Genomic DNA, 22,139 nt, shown 5'->3' with positions numbered 1-22,139 from the left:
TAAGCTATTAAATTGTAACGTGTTAACCATTAATTTACAAGATTTAAACTACTACTTTATACATTTAAACCATTAATTTCTAACAGTCAAACTATTAATTTATAACATATAAGCTATTAATTTGTAACTTATAAGATTTTAATTTACAATAATTGGACCTTTAAGTAACAACATTTAAAAATTTATTGTAACATTTAAATCATTAATTTACAACATCTGCCCTATTAATTAATAACAATTAAACAATTAATTTATTGCAATCAAACTATTAATTAACGACATTTTAACCATTACTTAAAAACAATTGTAGCATTCATTTGTAGTATTTAAGCCATTACTTAATAACAATTAGTTCATTAATTTGTAACAATCAAACCATTAATGAACAACTTTTAAGCTATTACTTAATAGCAATTAAAGCATTAATTTATAATATTTAAACCACTAATTTATAACATTTGAACAACGTTATCATGGTAAAAACTGTTTCAACACAATCGAGTTTAGATCATCCAAAACTGTCTCGATGATCTAGACCGGACTAATACCTCCCGATGGGTGGGACGTCGTGGGCAACCGCGGGGTACGGGCGCTTTGGCCTTAATTGTTCACAAGGTAAATACAGATGTAAAGTGCATTGTGATTCTATTCGGTATAATGATCCATCTTGGAACGAAAAATAAAAATCTCTTTTCTATTCATCCTCTTGCTTACTACACAGAAAAAATTGTCCTCGTTATTTTTCGCTTCGCGATCGCTTAATTCTTTCACACTGTCGCGTGGTATACTCCCGAATCTCTTTACGTAGGCCCATGGTCAAGTAGGTTCGTACCTCGACATTCTGCCAATGGGTTGAATGCCGAGATGGATGTATAACGTTAAATAATCCATGGGCGGGTCTCTTGCGTAGTCACCTCAGCGTAGTGAGACCTGGTAATTGGCATCGTTTTCCAAAAAATTAATCAGTTGATTAATCTTTGGAAAACGATACCAAGCTAAGAACTACGCAGCAGTCCGGTTTGTATCTCCAAATGCCGCGAACAGAATTTTGGATGATCCAGACTGGGCTGCACTGTAGGTCACCGTTGGACGACGTTGGACACCGTTCGACAACGTTGGAGGACGTTGGACGACGTTGGACGACATTGGACGACGTTGGATACCTTGGAATGCGTGCTTTTTAGCCTTAATTAATCGTAAGATAGATACCTATGTTAAGTGCATTGTGAGCTCATTCTGTACAACGATACTTATCCATCTTGGAACGAAAAATTGTACCCGCGATTTGTCGATTCGTGATCGCTCAGTTGTTTCAAACTGTCGCGTGACGTACTCGCTCGTGCGTATTCCGGGTACGTGCGGGTCAACGTGCACTGGAAAACTCTTTGGATTCGTAAGGCGGCCCAAGCACACCTCAGTCTTGGTGACTGCTCGACGACTGCTCGTCGTTCGCACCGGATCGCGGGAGTTGTCGTCGCGCCGCTGATGCTTGCGAATCTGTTGGGGATTCAGTCGTGGATCTGCACTCCTGTCCGATTGGTACTTCGGTACTCGGGCAGGGACCTGTAATTTCACGTCCTCCGTAATCCTGTTCGGGCCCGCGGGGGTGGGCCCCACTGTTCAGTTGGGGCCATGCCTTCGTAATCCTGTTCAGCGGCCCCTCCCCGGGTTCCACATGTTCAGTTGGAGTGTGTTAAGTTGCCGGCCTATGTGCTGGATCCACGGCTGGATCACCAGCGGATCACTGGCATCATCGGTCGGCGCCATCGACCGCGACTCGTATAAGTTTCGAACGGCGAAACAGGAATCGAGTTATGGTCAATATTTGGGCTTTCCGCTAATCCTTCGGGTTATCCGGTGCACGGGGGTACGTCGCGTAAGTTTGTTAGTTCGTTCGTAAACTTCATTTTCTTTCATTCGTTCCAAGTTAGATAAATATGTCTTTGATACCGAATGCTGCCAATAGGGATACCAATTATTGTACAATATTTGTACTGATCTATGTAATCGGTGTGTGGGAGATAGCTGTGGCGTTATGTATGCTTTGCTCCACATTTGTAAAGATTCATGTAAGCGCTGCGTTGGAGATATGTGTTTCGCAGTTAGGGAACGAAACAACTATTTCTTTACGCAGGCCCATGGTCAAGTAGAGTCGTAACTCGACATTCTGCCAATGGGTTGAATGTCGAGATCGATGTATAAAGATAAATAACCCATGGGCGGGTCTCTTGCGTAGTCACCTCCTCGTGGTGAGACCTGGTAATTGGCATCGTTTTCCAAAAAATTAATCCGTTGATTAATCTTTGGAGAACGATACCAAGCTAAGAACTACGCACCAGTCCGGTTTGGATCTCCAAATGCCGCGAACAGAATTTTGGATGATCCAGACTGGGCTGCACCGTGGGACACCGTTGGACACCGTTGGACGACGTTGGACACCGTGGGACACCGCGGGACAGCGGGGGACGCTGTGGAATGCGTGCTTTTTAGCCTTAATTAATCGTAAGATAGATACCTATGTTAAGTGCATTGTGAGCTCATTCTGTACAACGATACTTATCCATCTTGGAACGAAAAATTGTACCCGCGATTTGTCGATTCCTGATCGCTCAGTTGTTTCAAACTGTCGCGTGACGTACTCGCTCGTGCGTATTCCGGGTACGTGCGGGTCAACGTGCACTGGAAAACTCTTTGGATTCGTAAGGCGGCCCAAGCACACCTCAGTCTTGGTGACTGCTCGACGACTGCTCGTCGTTCGCACCGGATCGCGGGAGTTGTCGTCGCGCCGCTGATGCTTGCGAATCTGTTGGGGATTCAGTCGTGGATCTGCACTCCTGTCCGATTGGTACTTCGGTACTCGGGCAGGGACCTGTAATTTCACGTCCTCCGTAATCCTGTTCGGGCCCGCGGGGGTGGGCCCCACTGTTCAGTTGGGGCCATGCCTTCGTAATCCTGTTCAGCGGCCCCTCCCCGGGTTCCACATGTTCAGTTGGAGTGTGTTAAGTTGCCGGCCTATGTGCTGGATCCACGGCTGGATCACCAGCGGATCACTGGCATCATCGGTCGGCGCCATCGACCGCGACTCGTATAAGTTTCGAACGGCGAAACAGGAATCGAGTTATGGTCAATATTTGGGCTTTCCGCTAATCCTTCGGGTTATCCGGTGCACGGGGGTACGTCGCGTAAGTTTGTTAGTTCGTTCGTTAACTTCATTTTCTTTCATTCGTTCCAAGTTAGATAAATGTGTCTTTGATACCGAATGCTGCCAATAGGGATACCAATTATTGTACAATATTTGTACTGATCTATGTAATCGGTGTGTGGGAGATAGCTGTGGCGTTATGTATGCTTTGCTCCACATTTGTAAAGATTCATGTAAGCGCTGCGTTGGAGATATGTGTTTCGCAGTTAGGGAACGAAACAACTATTTCTTTACGCAGGCCCATGGTCAAGTAGAGTCGTAACTCGACATTCTGCCAATGGGTTGAATGTCGAGATCGATGTATAAAGATAAATAACCCATGGGCGGGTCTCTTGCGTAGTCACCTCCTCGTGGTGAGACCTGGTAATTGGCATCGTTTTCCAAAAAATTAATCCGTTGATTAATCTTTGGAGAACGATACCAAGCTAAGAACTACGCACCAGTCCGGTTTGGATCTCCAAATGCCGCGAACAGAATTTTGGATGATCCAGACTGGGCTGCACCGTGGGACACCGTTGGACACCGTTGGACGACGTTGGACACCGTGGGACACCGCGGGACAGCGGGGGACGCTGTGGAATGCGTGCTTTTTAGCCTTAATTAATCGTAAGATAGATACCTATGTTAAGTGCATTGTGAGCTCATTCTGTACAACGATACTTATCCATCTTGGAACGAAAAATTGTACCCGCGATTTGTCGATTCCTGATCGCTCAGTTGTTTCAAACTGTCGCGTGACGTACTCGCTCGTGCGTATTCCGGGTACGTGCGGGTCAACGTGCACTGGAAAACTCTTTGGATTCGTAAGGCGGCCCAAGCACACCTCAGTCTTGGTGACTGCTCGACGACTGCTCGTCGTTCGCACCGGATCGCGGGAGTTGTCGTCGCGCCGCTGATGCTTGCGAATCTGTTGGGGATTCAGTCGTGGATCTGCACTCCTGTCCGATTGGTACTTCGGTACTCGGGCAGGGACCTGTAATTTCACGTCCTCCGTAATCCTGTTCGGGCCCGCGGGGGTGGGCCCCACTGTTCAGTTGGGGCCATGCCTTCGTAATCCTGTTCAGCGGCCCCTCCCCGGGTTCCACATGTTCAGTTGGAGTGTGTTAAGTTGCCGGCCTATGTGCTGGATCCACGGCTGGATCACCAGCGGATCACTGGCATCATCGGTCGGCGCCATCGACCGCGACTCGTATAAGTTTCGAACGGCGAAACAGGAATCGAGTTATGGTCAATATTTGGGCTTTCCGCTAATCCTTCGGGTTATCCGGTGCACGGGGGTACGTCGCGTAAGTTTGTTAGTTCGTTCGTAAACTTCATTTTCTTTCATTCGTTCCAAGTTAGATAAATGTGTCTTTGATACCGAATGCTGCCAATAGGGATACCAATTATTGTACAATATTTGTACTGATCTATGTAATCGGTGTGTGGGAGATAGCTGTGGCGTTATGTATGCTTTGCTCCACATTTGTAAAGATTCATGTAAGCGCTGCGTTGGAGATATGTGTTTCGCAGTTAGGGAACGAAACAACTATTTCTTTACGCAGGCCCATGGTCAAGTAGAGTCGTAACTCGACATTCTGCCAATGGGTTGAATGTCGAGATCGATGTATAAAGATAAATAACCCATGGGCGGGTCTCTTGCGTAGTCACCTCCTCGTGGTGAGACCTGGTAATTGGCATCGTTTTCCAAAAAATTAATCCGTTGATTAATCTTTGGAGAACGATACCAAGCTAAGAACTACGCACCAGTCCGGTTTGGATCTCCAAATGCCGCGAACAGAATTTTGGATGATCCAGACTGGGCTGCACCGTGGGACACCGTTGGACACCGTTGGACGACGTTGGACACCGTGGGACACCGCGGGACAGCGGGGGACGCCGTGGAATGCGTGCTTTTTAGCCTTAATTAATCTTAAGATAGATACCTATGTTAAGTGTATTGTGAGCTCATTCTGTACAACGATACTTATCCATCTTGGAACGAAAAATTGTACCCGCGATTTGTCGATTCGTGATCGCTCAGTTGTTTCAAACTGTCGCGTGACGTACTCGCTCGTGCGTATTCCGGGTACGTGCGGGTCAACGTGCACTGGAAAACTCTTTGGTTTCGTAAGGCGGCCCAAGCACACCTCAGTCTTGGTGACTGCTCGACGACTGCTCGACGTTCGCACCGGATCGCGGGAGTTGTCGTCGCGCCGCTGATGCTTGCGAATCTGTTGGGGATTCAGTCGTGGATCTGCACTCCTGTCCGATTGGTACTTCGGTACTCGGGCAGGGACCTGTAATTTCACGTCCTCCGTAATCCTGTTCGGGCCCGCGGGGGTGGGCCCCACTGTTCAGTTGGGGCCATGCCTTCGTAATCCTGTTCAGCGGCCCCTCCCCGGGTTCCACATGTTCAGTTGGAGTGTGTTAAGTTGCCGGCCTATGTGCTGGATCCACGGCTGGATCACCAGCGGATCACTGGCATCATCGGTCGGCGCCATCGACCGCGACTCGTATAAGTTTCGAACGGCGAAACAGGAATCGAGTTATGGTCAATATTTGGGCTTTCCGCTAATCCTTCGGGTTATCCGGTGCACGGGGGTACGTCGCGTAAGTTTGTTAGTTCGTTCGTAAACTTCATTTTCTTTCATTCGTTCCAAGTTAGATAAATGTGTCTTTGATACCGAATGCTACCAATAGGGATACCAATTATTGTACAATATTTGTACTGATCTATGTAATCGGTGTGTGGGAGATAGCTGTGGCGTTATGTATGCTTTGCTCCACATTTGTAAAGATTCATGTAAGCACTGCGTTGGAGATATGTGTTTCGCAGTTAGGGAACGAAACAACTATTTCTTTACGCAGGCCCATGGTCAAGTAGAGTCGTAACTCGACATTCTGCCAATGGGTTGAATGTCGAGATCGATGTATAAAGATAAATAACCCATGGGCGGGTCCCTTGCGTAGTCACCTCCTCGTGGTGAGACCTGGTAATTGGCATCGTTTTCCAAAAAATTAATCCGTTGATTAATCTTTGGAGAACGATACCAAGCTAAGAACTACGCACCAGTCCGGTTTGGATCTCCAAATGCCGCGAACAGAATTTTGGATGATCCAGACTGGGCTGCACCGTGGGACACCGTTGGACACCGTTGGACGACGTTGGACACCGTGGGACACCGCGGGACAGCGGGGGACGCTGTGGAATGCGTGCTTTTTAGCCTTAATTAATCTTAAGATAGATACCTATGTTAAGTGCATTGTGAGCTCATTCTGTACAACGATACTTATCCATCTTGGAACGAAAAATTGTACCCGCGATTTGTCGATTCGTGATCGCTCAGTTGTTTCAAACTGTCGCGTGACGTACTCGCTCGTGCGTATTCCGGGTACGTGCGGGTCAACGTGCACTGGAAAACTCTTTGGTTTCGTAAGGCGGCCCAAGCACACCACAGTCTTGGTGACTGCTCGACGACTGCTCGACGTTCGCACCGGATCGCGGGAGTTGTCGTCGCGCCGCTGATGCTTGCGAATCTGTTGGGGATTCAGTCGTGGATCTGCACTCCTGTCCGATTGGTACTTCGGTACTCGGGCAGGGACCTGTAATTTCACGTCCTCCGTAATCCTGTTCGGGCCTGCGGGGGTGGGCCCCACTGTTCAGTTGGGGCCATGCCTTCGTAATCCTGTTCAGCGGCCCCTCCCCGGGTTCCACATGTTCAGTTGGAGTGTGTTAAGTTGCCGGCCTATGTGCTGGATCCACGGCTGGATCACCAGCGGATCACTGGCATCATCGGTCGGCGCCATCGACCGCGACTCGTATAAGTTTCGAACGGCGAAACAGGAATCGAGTTATGGTCAATATTTGGGCTTTCCGCTAATCCTTCGGGTTATCCGGTGCACGGGGGTACGTCGCGTAAGTTTGTTAGTTCGTTCGTAAACTTCATTTTCTTTCATTCGTTCCAAGTTAGATAAATGTGTCTTTGATACCGAATGCTGCCAATAGGGATACCAATTATTGTACAATATTTGTACTGATCTATGTAATCGGTGTGTGGGAGATAGCTGTGGCGTTATGTATGCTTTGCTCCACATTTGTAAAGATTCATGTAAGCACTGCGTTGGAGATATGTGTTTCGCAGTTAGGGAACGAAACAACTATTTCTTTACGCAGGCCCATGGTCAAGTAGAGTCGTAACTCGACATTCTGCCAATGGGTTGAATGTCGAGATCGATGTATAAAGATAAATAACCCATGGGCGGGTCTCTTGCGTAGTCACCTCCTCGTGGTGAGACCTGGTAATTGGCATCGTTTTCCAAAAAATTAATCCGTTGATTAATCTTTGGAGAACGATACCAAGCTAAGAACTACGCACCAGTCCGGTTTGGATCTCCAAATGCCGCGAACAGAATTTTGGATGATCCAGACTGGGCTGCACCGTGGGACACCGTTGGACACCGTTGGACGACGTTGGACACCGTGGGACACCGCGGGACAGCGGGGGACGCTGTGGAATGCGTGCTTTTTAGCCTTAATTAATCTTAAGATAGATACCTATGTTAAGTGCATTGTGAGCTCATTCTGTACAACGATACTTATCCATCTTGGAACGAAAAATTGTACCCGCGATTTGTCGATTCGTGATCGCTCAGTTGTTTCAAACTGTCGCGTGACGTACTCGCTCGTGCGTATTCCGGGTACGTGCGGGTCAACGTGCACTGGAAAACTCTTTGGTTTCGTAAGGCGGCCCAAGCACACCTCAGTCTTGGTGACTGCTCGACGACTGCTCGTCGTTCGCACCGGATCGCGGGAGTTGTCGTCGCGCCGCTGATGCTTGCGAATCTGTTGGGGATTCAGTCGTGGATCTGCACTCCTGTCCGATTGGTACTTCGGTACTCGGGCAGGGACCTGTAATTTCACGTCCTCCGTAATCCTGTTCGGGCCCGCGGGGGTGGGCCCCACTGTTCAGTTGGGGCCATGCCTTCGTAATCCTGTTCAGCGGCCCCTCCCCGGGTTCCACATGTTCAGTTGGAGTGTGTTAAGTTGCCGGCCTATGTGCTGGATCCACGGCTGGATCACCAGCGGATCACTGGCATCATCGGTCGGCGCCATCGACCGCGACTCGTATAAGTTTCGAACGGCGAAACAGGAATCGAGTTATGGTCAATATTTGGGCTTTCCGCTAATCCTTCGGGTTATCCGGTGCACGGGGGTACGTCGCGTAAGTTTGTTAGTTCGTTCGTAAACTTCATTTTCTTTCATTCGTTCCAAGTTAGATAAATGTGTCTTTGATACCGAATGCTGCCAATAGGGATACCAATTATTGTACAATATTTGTACTGATCTATGTAATCGGTGTGTGGGAGATAGCTGTGGCGTTATGTATGCTTTGCTCCACATTTGTAAAGATTCATGTAAGCGCTGCGTTGGAGATATGTGTTTCGCAGTTAGGGAACGAAACAACTATTTCTTTACGCAGGCCCATGGTCAAGTAGAGTCGTAACTCGACATTCTGCCAATGGGTTGAATGTCGAGATCGATGTATAAAGATAAATAACCCATGGGCGGGTCTCTTGCGTAGTCACCTCCTCGTGGTGAGACCTGGTAATTGGCATCGTTTTCCAAAAAATTAATCCGTTGATTAATCTTTGGAGAACGATACCAAGCTAAGAACTACGCACCAGTCCGGTTTGGATCTCCAAATGCCGCGAACAGAATTTTGGATGATCCAGACTGGGCTGCACCGTGGGACACCGTTGGACACCGTTGGACGACGTTGGACACCGTGGGACACCGCGGGACAGCGGGGGACGCCGTGGAATGCGTGCTTTTTAGCCTTAATTAATCTTAAGATAGATACCTATGTTAAGTGTATTGTGAGCTCATTCTGTACAACGATACTTATCCATCTTGGAACGAAAAATTGTACCCGCGATTTGTCGATTCGTGATCGCTCAGTTGTTTCAAACTGTCGCGTGACGTACTCGCTCGTGCGTATTCCGGGTACGTGCGGGTCAACGTGCACTGGAAAACTCTTTGGTTTCGTAAGGCGGCCCAAGCACACCTCAGTCTTGGTGACTGCTCGACGACTGCTCGACGTTCGCACCGGATCGCGGGAGTTGTCGTCGCGCCGCTGATGCTTGCGAATCTGTTGGGGATTCAGTCGTGGATCTGCACTCCTGTCCGATTGGTACTTCGGTACTCGGGCAGGGACCTGTAATTTCACGTCCTCCGTAATCCTGTTCGGGCCCGCGGGGGTGGGCCCCACTGTTCAGTTGGGGCCATGCCTTCGTAATCCTGTTCAGCGGCCCCTCCCCGGGTTCCACATGTTCAGTTGGAGTGTGTTAAGTTGCCGGCCTATGTGCTGGATCCACGGCTGGATCACCAGCGGATCACTGGCATCATCGGTCGGCGCCATCGACCGCGACTCGTATAAGTTTCGAACGGCGAAACAGGAATCGAGTTATGGTCAATATTTGGGCTTTCCGCTAATCCTTCGGGTTATCCGGTGCACGGGGGTACGTCGCGTAAGTTTGTTAGTTCGTTCGTAAACTTCATTTTCTTTCATTCGTTCCAAGTTAGATAAATGTGTCTTTGATACCGAATGCTACCAATAGGGATACCAATTATTGTACAATATTTGTACTGATCTATGTAATCGGTGTGTGGGAGATAGCTGTGGCGTTATGTATGCTTTGCTCCACATTTGTAAAGATTCATGTAAGCACTGCGTTGGAGATATGTGTTTCGCAGTTAGGGAACGAAACAACTATTTCTTTACGCAGGCCCATGGTCAAGTAGAGTCGTAACTCGACATTCTGCCAATGGGTTGAATGTCGAGATCGATGTATAAAGATAAATAACCCATGGGCGGGTCCCTTGCGTAGTCACCTCCTCGTGGTGAGACCTGGTAATTGGCATCGTTTTCCAAAAAATTAATCCGTTGATTAATCTTTGGAGAACGATACCAAGCTAAGAACTACGCACCAGTCCGGTTTGGATCTCCAAATGCCGCGAACAGAATTTTGGATGATCCAGACTGGGCTGCACCGTGGGACACCGTTGGACACCGTTGGACGACGTTGGACACCGTGGGACACCGCGGGACAGCGGGGGACGCTGTGGAATGCGTGCTTTTTAGCCTTAATTAATCTTAAGATAGATACCTATGTTAAGTGCATTGTGAGCTCATTCTGTACAACGATACTTATCCATCTTGGAACGAAAAATTGTACCCGCGATTTGTCGATTCGTGATCGCTCAGTTGTTTCAAACTGTCGCGTGACGTACTCGCTCGTGCGTATTCCGGGTACGTGCGGGTCAACGTGCACTGGAAAACTCTTTGGTTTCGTAAGGCGGCCCAAGCACACCACAGTCTTGGTGACTGCTCGACGACTGCTCGACGTTCGCACCGGATCGCGGGAGTTGTCGTCGCGCCGCTGATGCTTGCGAATCTGTTGGGGATTCAGTCGTGGATCTGCACTCCTGTCCGATTGGTACTTCGGTACTCGGGCAGGGACCTGTAATTTCACGTCCTCCGTAATCCTGTTCGGGCCTGCGGGGGTGGGCCCCACTGTTCAGTTGGGGCCATGCCTTCGTAATCCTGTTCAGCGGCCCCTCCCCGGGTTCCACATGTTCAGTTGGAGTGTGTTAAGTTGCCGGCCTATGTGCTGGATCCACGGCTGGATCACCAGCGGATCACTGGCATCATCGGTCGGCGCCATCGACCGCGACTCGTATAAGTTTCGAACGGCGAAACAGGAATCGAGTTATGGTCAATATTTGGGCTTTCCGCTAATCCTTCGGGTTATCCGGTGCACGGGGGTACGTCGCGTAAGTTTGTTAGTTCGTTCGTAAACTTCATTTTCTTTCATTCGTTCCAAGTTAGATAAATGTGTCTTTGATACCGAATGCTGCCAATAGGGATACCAATTATTGTACAATATTTGTACTGATCTATGTAATCGGTGTGTGGGAGATAGCTGTGGCGTTATGTATGCTTTGCTCCACATTTGTAAAGATTCATGTAAGCACTGCGTTGGAGATATGTGTTTCGCAGTTAGGGAACGAAACAACTATTTCTTTACGCAGGCCCATGGTCAAGTAGAGTCGTAACTCGACATTCTGCCAATGGGTTGAATGTCGAGATCGATGTATAAAGATAAATAACCCATGGGCGGGTCTCTTGCGTAGTCACCTCCTCGTGGTGAGACCTGGTAATTGGCATCGTTTTCCAAAAAATTAATCCGTTGATTAATCTTTGGAGAACGATACCAAGCTAAGAACTACGCACCAGTCCGGTTTGGATCTCCAAATGCCGCGAACAGAATTTTGGATGATCCAGACTGGGCTGCACCGTGGGACACCGTTGGACACCGTTGGACGACGTTGGACACCGTGGGACACCGCGGGACAGCGGGGGACGCTGTGGAATGCGTGCTTTTTAGCCTTAATTAATCTTAAGATAGATACCTATGTTAAGTGCATTGTGAGCTCATTCTGTACAACGATACTTATCCATCTTGGAACGAAAAATTGTACCCGCGATTTGTCGATTCGTGATCGCTCAGTTGTTTCAAACTGTCGCGTGACGTACTCGCTCGTGCGTATTCCGGGTACGTGCGGGTCAACGTGCACTGGAAAACTCTTTGGTTTCGTAAGGCGGCCCAAGCACACCTCAGTCTTGGTGACTGCTCGACGACTGCTCGTCGTTCGCACCGGATCGCGGGAGTTGTCGTCGCGCCGCTGATGCTTGCGAATCTGTTGGGGATTCAGTCGTGGATCTGCACTCCTGTCCGATTGGTACTTCGGTACTCGGGCAGGGACCTGTAATTTCACGTCCTCCGTAATCCTGTTCGGGCCCGCGGGGGTGGGCCCCACTGTTCAGTTGGGGCCATGCCTTCGTAATCCTGTTCAGCGGCCCCTCCCCGGGTTCCACATGTTCAGTTGGAGTGTGTTAAGTTGCCGGCCTATGTGCTGGATCCACGGCTGGATCACCAGCGGATCACTGGCATCATCGGTCGGCGCCATCGACCGCGACTCGTATAAGTTTCGAACGGCGAAACAGGAATCGAGTTATGGTCAATATTTGGGCTTTCCGCTAATCCTTCGGGTTATCCGGTGCACGGGGGTACGTCGCGTAAGTTTGTTAGTTCGTTCGTAAACTTCATTTTCTTTCATTCGTTCCAAGTTAGATAAATGTGTCTTTGATACCGAATGCTGCCAATAGGGATACCAATTATTGTACAATATTTGTACTGATCTATGTAATCGGTGTGTGGGAGATAGCTGTGGCGTTATGTATGCTTTGCTCCACATTTGTAAAGATTCATGTAAGCGCTGCGTTGGAGATATGTGTTTCGCAGTTAGGGAACGAAACAACTATTTCTTTACGCAGGCCCATGGTCAAGTAGAGTCGTAACTCGACATTCTGCCAATGGGTTGAATGTCGAGATCGATGTATAAAGATAAATAACCCATGGGCGGGTCTCTTGCGTAGTCACCTCCTCGTGGTGAGACCTGGTAATTGGCATCGTTTTCCAAAAAATTAATCCGTTGATTAATCTTTGGAGAACGATACCAAGCTAAGAACTACGCACCAGTCCGGTTTGGATCTCCAAATGCCGCGAACAGAATTTTGGATGATCCAGACTGGGCTGCACCGTGGGACACCGTTGGACACCGTTGGACGACGTTGGACACCGTGGGACACCGTGGGACACCGTTGGACAACGTGGGACAGCGTAGGACAACGTGGGAGAACGTGGGACAACGTGGGACACCGTTGGACACCGTGGGATATGTCTTGTCTCTCAAATCCATTCTGAGCCCATTCTGTATAATGGTACTTATCTGACTTGGAATCTAGTATAAAAATCGATTCTTTTTTTGCATTGAATCTTGTGGTTATTTTGTGCACGAGAGTGCGTTGCGTAAGTCCATTGATTCTTTGGAAAGATCGCGAACGAACGAGTTCGCGCCGCGATTTTTCTTTCATTGTCTGTTTGTTCGGGCTTCTTCTTAGTTTCCCATTTTTAAGAGAAAATTATTGCGGTCATGTTAGAGTTTATAACTTTTTGATATATTCAAAAGTTTTGAGCCGCGAAAATAGAACGTTAAACAGTTTAGAACAATGACTCGAATGTCCCTTTTTCAGAACACGAAATTGTGTATGCAGTGTCAATAGGTTCGGTTAAATAAATTATTGTTTTATTTCCGATATATGAGATCATTCTCTTATTTCAAACGAATTTTTAATAAGTTATTTTATTGTTCCAAATTGAGTTATATCTCAATAATTCACTTATGGAATTCAATTTTTTTTGTTGTATTATGTGTATTTGCTTCAGTTAACGTCATAAACTTGCAACATGGTAACAGTTAGATTCAAATACCTCGAAACAAGTATTCTTTAAACATATTTAGTGGCGAACTTTTGAATTCTTGCAAATAATTTCCAATATTTATATCAGGCGACTATAGTGTATTAGTGCAATGTATATTTCGTATTCTAATAACGAAAATTCACAGTATATATTCTAATTGCGAACAGTATAATTCTTGAAATCGATTGCATTGCATTCACGGTATTCGTAAGCATTTGTTTGCTATCGAGATATATCTCACAATTTTCAACTTATAGTTTCATACTTGTTCTAGTTTCTTAATAATAATTTTTAAGTGTAAAGAAATAGCAGTATTTTCTAAATAAACGTTCCATAGGAAAAAGGAGAAATTTGTCGAAACAACGTTTCGCTTCTTTTCCACCCCCCCACCCCCGCCCCTAAACTGCTTTATTTTCAGGAAATATTTGTGACCGCGCGCAATGCGGTTGTAGAGTCAGTGTTTGCCACGCAATAGTTTCTTTTCAATATTTTAAAATTACGATAGTTTTGATCAAATTCGATCGAATAATCACACGCGAAAATAATAAAATTTTATCAATCAAATTTGTACGCGATATTAGAGTTATTGTTCGCCGATCATAATTTAAGCGGTCGCGGTAACGTAGTCTTTTATTTTTCTTTTTTTATATATTTATTTTTTTGAATATTCGTTTCCGGTATTAGAGTCAGTGCCTCGCTCAAGAGGATAAAGCCTCTCCAGGAGCTCAAGAATGTAAGTAGTTTTATATATTGTATTTCAATTTGTTCTATTTAGTATATTTTGTTTGAAATGTCGTTAATTACAAAATAAAAATGATGGATGATTTAGAAAGCTGTAAATGTCCTTTTTAATTGAAATAAAGTCTTGAAGTCTTAACATTAAAGTACAATAAAACTGTCTGATACTCATAAAAAATCACTGAATATTTGTTCTCAAATTTTTATATTAGATTTCCAATTTACATATTTATTAGAATTTAGTCTTTATTATTGCTAAAGTTTCAAGTTTGTTATTATATATTAACGATATTAATGATATCTTATGTTTTGTTATAGATATATCACTGCTTCAACTCCTTCGTCTTCTTTGGGAATGTTTTAACAGTGGCTAAAAAGCCAAAAATGTAATTATCTTTACACATTGTACTTCAATTATGTATATTCTGTATATTTTTCTTTGATCACCATCAATTAAGAAATACAATTTGATTGAAAATTTAGGAGATTAGCATTTTCTGAGGTTATTCTTTCATTAAAATAAAATAATTATTAAAATCTTAATACCGAATTATGAAACAAATGACTAACATATTTCAGAAATCTTTAGATTCTTAATTCTTAGATTTTAAACTTTCATATTAGAGTTTCAGTTTTTACACTTACCAAAGTTTATTAGAATTTCAATCTTTATTATTACCAAAGTTAATAAAGTTAATAAACTTTCATTTTTCATTATCTCCAACTTTTTAAATAATCAGCAATCACTCATCGTGTTTTGTTCTGTAACAGATTTTTCGCAATCTCCATTTCCACCACTGGACTCTACACAGTTCCTGATGATATTCGCTGGGGTGGCGCAGCATCCACGATACGTCCTTTGTTTCTCCGCTTCGAACGGTGAGTCGCATGCATTTCTGTTCCTCCGGTCACTCAATCATGTCGTAGGATGAAAGGTCCGAATCGGCACGGGTGATCGGTTGTATTACGTAGAATTTTTTTGCGAGCATAGTGACCGCGGGTATTTCTTATACCCGTGAGTAGTAACACTCATTTTTTGAAATTTATTAGTTTAGGATAGGTCTTCTCGCACATCGCGATTATAATAATTAGTTTTTCAATAATTAGGTTAAACATATACACTTGAGAATATATTCGTGTTAGTTATAAATATGCATGTTAATATTCCGTATGAATATTTGCAAATGGCAAATATCTACACGAATATATCTGTATGACACGAATATACTTGATCTTAAGCAATGAATTGATCGTGACAATCTTAAGTCACGTTCGTTTATTTCACTTTGGCTAGAACTTAAAATATGAGTTAAAATACATTTTTTCCGTACGAAAATGTGTGAAATTTTACGTGCAAGAAGACACTTCGCGACAGGCAGAATTTTTAATCAAAGCAATAATTTTGAACATTGCTTTTACATTTTCGAGTATTTGCTTTGATAAAGAGTTCGCCTGAGATTATTTCTTTCTTACTAATATATTTAGAGTCAATTATTCCATTTGATCGAGTCTCAGTCTTTTTCAATTAACGCTACCTTTTCTGCAATATTAAAATTTTCTTCCGATTTATTAAATTAATGAAGTAGAATTACTTAGTTAGTATTAAATTAATAAAATAGAGTTAATCAGAAAGAAGCAGCAAAGAACGTTAGTCCGTTAAATAAAAATTACACAAACTAATCATCTTTTTAGATCAGGATTTTCAGGTTTAACCCTTTCCGTGCCCATTGTCAGGATCTCATTCACGTGCCCAGGTGCTACTTGAATGGGAGAAAGACAGTGGGCACGATGACCTAGAATTAAGTAATGTAATAATTTCTCAGCGACTGACCATGTGTTAGTGTATCGTGCACGACGTATTTTCCACATTACGTGTGTGTGTTGTTAGGTCGTGGAATTGCGTCGCTTTTTCTCATTCCTTAAAACTTGAAATATTAAAAATATCGAGACATATATGGATTCAATTTACGTCTCGATACAATTAGAATTTCTGATAATATCATCCACGCGACTAAGTGTACTCATACTCTTAATATCGCTATCAATCGCAATTATAATTCCAAGTTTACTTATATCTATTTTAAAAATATAATTTTCTCAGACGTGTTTTATCACGTATTACGCAATGGTCACTAGCCTTCGTCAGTCGATTTCAGGAAAAAGGTACGTACCTTAGAGCATGCATGATATGTTAAGCTCGGGTGTCGGAGGCGTCCCGGGACGTCCTCTCTAGTGTAGGACCTTTGCGCCCGGGCGTTTGTGTGAGAACCGTGGAGCGAGTGTGTTGGTGTGCCTGTTTTGCCATTTTTAAATATAGCGCTAGGTAGGACAGGTAGCATACTTTCTGGTATGTCTGTTAATTATAAGTAGGTAGGACCGGGCAGGTTGGCACAGTCTCTGGTCGGGTAGGCGCGTTTTCGCGTGACCAACCTGTTTCTGGAAATTTATTTGAAAAATCGACGGTGAAACTGGCACGAGTAGAGCATGTTCTCGTCTCTGGTTTTGCCTTTCGATTTTTCGAATTTCGCGGTCGCGGTCGCGAATGGGCTCGAAACGAACGTTTATTGCTCGAGCACGCACGTGCGAGTGGGCAACGATCACTGCTGTGATCGTTGGTCAGTCCATGTGCACTTCAATCAGCTTCCGCGGTTTATATTTTTATTTTACCTTTATAAGTTTTTTTTTTGTTTGCGATTTAGAAGTCTCGAGCTTAGATTTAAGTTACAGCGGGCATTGCGCCCGAAGAAGGAAGAGGCTATAAGCCGAAGAGGCCCGACAAACTGTCACTCAAGAGGGCAACTACTAATGGCTCCCCATCCTCTGGGTCATCCGGAGCATGGGAAGACATTATCGTTACTACTTTGTCACTATGCTCGCTTTTAGTATTTGTAGTAGTAGTAGTAGTAGTAGTAGTAGTCTTTGTTTTTTTGGCCGATGTATATATCGGTCCATCGTCCCATTGGGCAAATCGCGATTTTTCTTATTAGTGTTGCGACAAATTGATTACGGGTTGTATTAGAGTTGCGAAATAATATCACGGCTTTTCATTAGTGTGGCGAGAAAATGATTATGGTTTGAATTAGAGTTGCGATAAAATGATAATCGCGTTTGCTTTAGAGTTGCGAATTACGATATCGCGATTGTCTTTTGCAATTTTTAGAATTTTTTCTGTTTTTCTGTTTAAGTAGCAATACTAGGATATTTAAAGTAGCTTTTTCAAATAGTAAATAGTAATTTTCATTAAATTCACTTTAAGAATTAGCGTTGCGACATTGTTCCATCGCGAGTTCTACTTATTTTTCCTGTTAGCGTTGCGATAATGAATGATCGCGTTTTGTTAAGTAGAGTTGCGTTCACAAACTGCCCAAACCCTCCGACTGCATTTGTCGGACACTGCTCCTGGATCACACGTACAGCCTAAAGAGCTGTACAAGTGTGATCGTTCATGGGCAACCTCCTAAATGGTTGCACTGCAATCTCTCGCTATTAGTGTTGCGTATTGCTTAAATACGAGTGCGTAGATTTATACTTATTAGCGTTGCGTATTAGATATCGGGAATTTTCAGATTTTTCTTTTTTTTTTTTTAATGGTAGATTAATTGATATTGCAAATATAACGAAGCACTCGTCGCGTTTGATTTTGAGAATTTTCTGCTTCATAAATATTAGTAGTAAATTAGCGTTGCGGAACAAGAATATTCAGTTCCACTCTCGGCGTGTTGATCGGGTTTATATAGAGTGGAAGACGATCGAATTTTAGTAGCCCTTCTGGCTACTGCTTTGTTTCTTTTTCAGCGCCCCTTATTAATGCGCCCCTTATTACTACGTTTATTACTGAAAATACTGCTATAAGACATATTCCTTTGTCAGCGTTAACGTGACCATGACTGCTAAAATACAGAACTTTATTACGAATGTATAATATATATATATATATTTACATGTATGAAATTGTGAGCGATTTCATGCGCAACAAAGTATTATAACGAAATATCTTAATGTTGCTAGGAAGGCTGGAAATATTTTTTAAAATTTAATTCATTGCAATTGGAATTAGTGCTGGTGATTGTTCGTTCTTAGAACCATAACTTTTAGAATTTATTCGACCGCGATATTTTTACTTCAATCTTTTAACAGTAATGTAGAATTTTATAAATATTCGAATTTCATTTGCATGAAACAAAAGTTTCGTCACGAAACAAAGACATCGTCACGTTTGTAGCAAAAATTCTGCAAAAAATGACTTATGCACATACCTTTCGGTTTATTATGTTGCAAATCACTATGTTGTTGTAGAAAATAACAGATACTGTTAAAAGTTAAAAGATAAAGCAAGTGATTGTATAATAACCGGGGTTTCTCTCATCTTAGTTATTCCAAATGAACTTTTCAATTTTTAATTCAGTTTAAATTCAGTTACTTAAAATTCTTGTTTCCAACGTAACCCTAGTTTCGATTAAAAGATACACATGATTCTCTATATTTGCTAAAATTTAATCAATAGTAATTTGATCTATTATTGACCATTATTAATAGTTTATTTTTCATAAAATGTTTCATAAAATGTTCTCGTTTTAAAGATGTCTCTTTCTTCCATATACCAAATCCAGTAAATGAGTTTGTTTCAGATTTATCAATTTACAGAAAATACGTTTCAGTTACATATATGAACATTTCACAGCATATTAAATATGTATGCTAGATGCCCAAATGATTTTACTTCCATCGTCTGATTGTTCAGGCTTCTTCCCGTTTTCCCATTTTTAAAAGAAGAATATTGCGGTCACGTTGGAGTATATAACTTTTCGATATCTTCATAAGCTTAGTACAACGAGTCGTATGTCTCTTTTGCAAAACTCTAAATTGTATATACAGTGTCAGTACTTTCATTTCCTTTCTGTGGTTCCAAGTTAGACATATGTATCATTGATACCGAATGTTGCCAGTACGGTTGCGAATTATTGTACAATGTTTGAACTGATCGATGTAATTGTTTTCGCAGATTAATCAGTTGATTAATTTTCAGAAAACAACTACATTGATAAGTACAAACATTGCACAATAATTCGATACCAAGCTCAGAATCACGCTAATACAGTCCATTTTGGATTACGAAAAGCCACGAAGAGAATTTTGGATAATCTAAACTGGACTGCAACGTGGGACGACATTGGACACCGTGGGACGACATTGGACACCGTGGGACGACATTGGACACCGTGGGACGACATTGGACACCGTAGGACGCCGTTGGACACCGTGGGACGCCGCTGCACACCGTGGGACTCCGCTGGAAACCGTAGAACACCGTTGGTCCAGTGTAGATCACCAAAAAACGCGAAAAGAATTTTGGATGATCTAGACTGGACTGCAACGTGGGACACCGTGGGATACCATTGGTTCAGTGTGGATCTCCAAATGCCGCGAAAAGAATTTTGGATGATCTACACTGGACTGCAACGTGGGACACCTTTGGTTCAGTGTGGATCTCCAAAAGCCGCGAAAAGAATTTTGGATGATCTACACTGGATTGCAACGTGGGACACCATTGGTTCAGTGTGGATCTCCAAATGCCGCGAAAAGAATTTTGGATGATCTACACTGGACTGCAACGTGGGACACCACTGGTTCAGTATGGATGTCCAAAAGCCGCGAAAAGAATTTTGGATGATCTACACTGGACTGCAACGTGGGACACCATTGGTTCAGTGTGGATCTCCAAATGCCGCGAAAAGAATTTTGGATGATCTACACTGGACTGCAACGTGGGACACCATTGGTTCAGTGTGGATCTCCAAATGCCACAAAAAGAATTTTGGATGATCTACACTGGACTGCAACGTGGGACATCGTTGGACACCGTTGGACACCGTTGGACACCGTTGGACATCGTTGGACGACGTTGGACACCGTTGGACATCGTTGGACACCGTTGGACACCGTTGGACATCGTTGGACACCGTTGGACACCGTTGGACACCGTTGGACATCGTTGGACATCGTTGGACACCGTTGGACATCGTTGGACATCGTTGGACATCGTTGGACATCGTTGGACATCGTTGGACATCGTTGGATATCGTTGGACACCGGGGGACACCGTAGAATGCGTGCGTTTTAGGCTTAATTAATCGTAAAGTAGATACCTATGTACAGTGCATTGTGAGCTCATTCTGTACAACGATACTTCTCCACCTTGGGACGAAAAAAGAATAATCTCGTCTCTCTCCAGTCGCTTACCACACTGGAGAAATTGTACTCGCGATTTGTCGGTTCGCGATCACTCAGTTCTTTCAAACTGTCGCGTGGCGTACTCGCTCGCGCGTATTCCGGGTGCGTGCGGGTCAACGTGCACTAGATAACACTTTGGATTCGTAAGATGGCACAAGAACATCTCACTCTTGATGACTGCTCGACGTTTGCATCGCGTCACGGGAGTTGTCGTCGCGCCGGTAATGATTATGATTCTCTTGGTGATTCAGTCGTCGATCTGCAGTCCTGTCCGATTGGTACTTCGTTACTCGGTCAGGGACCTGCAATTTCACGTCCTCCGTAATCCTGCTCGGTCCCGCGAGGGTGGACCCCACTGTTCAGTTGAGGCCATGCCTTCGTAATCCTGTTCAGCGGCCCCTCTCCGGGTTCCACTTGTTCAGTTGGAGTGTGTTAAGTTGCCGGCCAATGTGCTGGATCGACGGCTGGATCACCAGTGGATCACTAGCATCATCGGTCGGCGTCATCGACCGGGTCTCGTGTAAGTTTCGAACGGCGAAACAGGAATCGAGTTATGGTCAATACTTGGGCTTTCCGCTAATCCTTCGGGTTATCCGGTGCACGGGGGTACGTCGCGAAAGTTTGTGAGTTCGTTCGTTAGCTTCATTTTCTTTCATTAGTTCCAAGTTGTATAAATGTGTCTTTGATACCGAATGCTGCCAGTAGGGATACCAATTATTGTACAATATTTGTACTGATCTATGTAATCGGTGTGTGGGAGATAGCTGTGGCGTTATGTATGCTTTGCTGCACATTTGTAAAGATTCATGTAAGCGCTGCGTTGGAGATATGTGTTTCGCAGTTAGGGAACGAAACAACTATTTCTTTACGCAGGCCCATGGTCAAGTAGAGTCGTAACTCGACATTCTGCCAATGGGTTGAATGTCGAGATCGATGTATAAAGATAAATAACCCATGGGCGGGTCTCTTGCGTAGTCACCTCCTCGTGGTGAGACCTGGTAATTGGCATCGTTTTCCAAAAAATTAATCCGTTGATTAATCTTTGGAGAACGATACCAAGCTAAGAACTACGCACCAGTCCGGTTTGGATCTCCAAATGCCGCGAACAGAATTTTGGATGATCCAGACTGGGCTGCACCGTGGGACACCGTTGGACACCGTTGGACGACGTTGGACACCGTGGGACACCGTGGGACACCGTTGGACAACGTGGGACAGCGTAGGACAACGTGGGAGAACGTGGGACAACGTGGGACACCGTTGGACACCGTGGGATATGTCTTGTCTCTCAAATCCATTCTGAGCCCATTCTGTATAATGGTACTTATCTGACTTGGAATCTAGTATAAAAATCGATTCTTTTTTTGCATTGAATCTTGTGGTTATTTTGTGCACGAGAGTGCGTTGCGTAAGTCCATTGATTCTTTGGAAAGATCGCGAACGAACGAGTTCGCGCCGCGATTTTTCTTTCATTGTCTGTTTGTTCGGGCTTCTTCTTAGTTTCCCATTTTTAAGAGAAAATTATTGCGGTCATGTTAGAGTTTATAACTTTTTGATATATTCAAAAGTTTTGAGCCGCGAAAATAGAACGTTAAACAGT

At 44.3% G+C, this 22,139-nt stretch overlaps 1 long non-coding RNA gene across 1 annotated transcript; it reads right to left on the bottom strand.

Moving 5' to 3' along the window:
* Positions 1-1,110: 1,110 nt before the first annotated feature.
* On the bottom strand, positions 1,111-22,119 carry LOC126926115 (uncharacterized). The gene is made up of 3 exons (XR_007714282.1): positions 21,718-22,119; positions 19,567-19,778; positions 1,111-1,163 (listed from the first exon to the last, which is right to left on the bottom strand). It is a non-coding gene; the product is annotated as an uncharacterized LOC126926115 (long non-coding RNA).
* Between the last annotated feature and the right edge of the window lie 20 nt (positions 22,120-22,139).

Source organism: Bombus affinis, chromosome 17, assembly GCF_024516045.1.
Source record: "Bombus affinis isolate iyBomAffi1 chromosome 17, iyBomAffi1.2, whole genome shotgun sequence".
Taxonomy (NCBI): Eukaryota; Metazoa; Arthropoda; class Insecta; order Hymenoptera; family Apidae; genus Bombus; species Bombus affinis.
The sequence above is the reverse complement of the archived record's forward strand: the minus strand, read 5'-3'. Positions and strand labels throughout refer to the sequence as shown.